Consider the following 1721-nt stretch of genomic DNA (forward strand, 5'->3'; position numbering starts at 1 on the left):
TTTACATGGACTGGATTTCTGTGTTTTTACCATGAGCTGGAGATGCCTGCAGTTTAACAGTTGTATCAGGAGGGGGAGCAGATGATGCAGCAGATGGAACTACAAAAGAAAAACAAATGAATCACTTATATTCAGAGTTCACAATGTCATCAGATGTTGGTATTAGTAGGAACTCAAACAGCCATAAACCTGCTACTCCCACTTCTCATAACTTCACAAAGTTAAATTGATTAATTACATGGCAGACAACAAATCCGACAACACTACTCACTAACCTAAGTGGGAGGAGCAGTATGACTCAACGAACAAACATGCAAGTGTTAGTAGACAAGACTGCTTCATTTGTTTTAAAACAACATGCATGGAGAACAACGGTGTATACTTACAATCTTTGCTGTTGAAATCAGTTCATGGTGGCAGGCATCAATTCATAGTCCATAGGACAGTTTATACAACTCCAGTATAGGGCCGTATTATTAAAGGAACGGGGCCAGAACGTGGCCAGAACAAGGCTAGAACGTGGCCAGAACACAAACATAATAGTTAAAAACAGGCTCAGGTTTGGAGGGAATTTCATCATGTCAAAGAATTGTACTCCAGTCCTGAAACCGTGAATTTAAGAACGTGTCTTTGCTCCTGACGGCACTCCTGGTGTGGTAGCTGCTGCTACTGGCACATCACCTGCTTACACACAGAGAGATAAATAGAGGAGACATCAGATACAAAACATAACCATCATCAATTATGACATTTTGTGTAGAAGAACGTGTACTTACAGCTCTTCACCTGAAGCTTGGAGGGTGTTATGCTCAGCATCCCTCTCTCCAACTCAGTATCTCCATCCATTACTTTGTTGTATAGAAGTGTGTATAAAACAAGATTTAGTTTGCATTAAAATAAGCTGTAATTTATCACATGTAAAGTATATTTCTATATAGATAAACAGTATATGATACACATTAAAAGCACTATTTCTGGCCAGACACGAGAACTAACTTTACATATCATGTACAAAATATGAATAAAAGAACTTACCTGTGGGATTGGCTGGGGCACTTGAGGCACCTGTGGAAGCAGCAGCAGACTGTTGCCTCTTCCTCAGGTACTGCTGCAGCTTGGCCATGCGTGTCCCTGGGGCGCAGTTCCTCCCCAGGATGAAGTTGGCGTAGCCATCAGCCCTGCTGTCCCACACCTCCTTCCAGGTGCTCTTGGCCCGGGTGCCAAAGCCCACGAGCTGGTCGTCCTCCGCTGAGCCTGCTGCAACACCCACTTCCTTGGCCTCATACGCCAGAAGGGACTGGATCTCAGTAAAACCGAGAGCATAGTGGACAAAGATCTCAGGCTGTCCTTGCTATGCCCCTCGGTCGTGGAGATTCCCATGGCCTCCTGCTTCTGGACGTGCTTGATGAGGGTTACACCCCGCCTTTCCGAAGCCCCACCTTTCCGACAATAGACTTCCATTCATCGTAATAGCGGGGTTTTCTATTTTTTCTAAAGACCCTGCTACTCCGAAAAGGCTATTGGGGGAAACCCCCAGTGCGCAGTGCGCATTGATCCTTTTTTCCTTTTTGGGGTCAAACGGATCATGTGCATAATTAACTGCAAAACAAGCAAATACTTCATATTAATGACATATAATGTTCATTATGCTTCTAGCCTGTCTAGCCTCTACCTGGTCTTTTTACTAAACTTAACCAACTCCTTTCTTCATTGCCTAAGCC

At 44.0% G+C, this 1721-nt stretch overlaps 1 long non-coding RNA gene across 1 annotated transcript; it reads right to left on the reverse strand.

Moving 5' to 3' along the window:
* Nucleotides 1–619: 619 nt before the first annotated feature.
* On the reverse strand, nucleotides 620–1063 carry LOC311008025. Its single transcript, XR_014596471.1, has 3 exons — nucleotides 1036–1063; nucleotides 777–848; nucleotides 620–681 (listed from the first exon to the last, which is right to left on the reverse strand). It is a non-coding gene; the product is annotated as an uncharacterized lncRNA (long non-coding RNA).
* Between the last annotated feature and the right edge of the window lie 658 nt (nucleotides 1064–1721).

This window comes from Trachurus trachurus (assembly GCF_905171665.1).
Source record: "Trachurus trachurus genome assembly, contig: scaffold_88_arrow_ctg1, whole genome shotgun sequence".
Taxonomy (NCBI): Eukaryota; Metazoa; Chordata; class Actinopteri; order Carangiformes; family Carangidae; genus Trachurus; species Trachurus trachurus.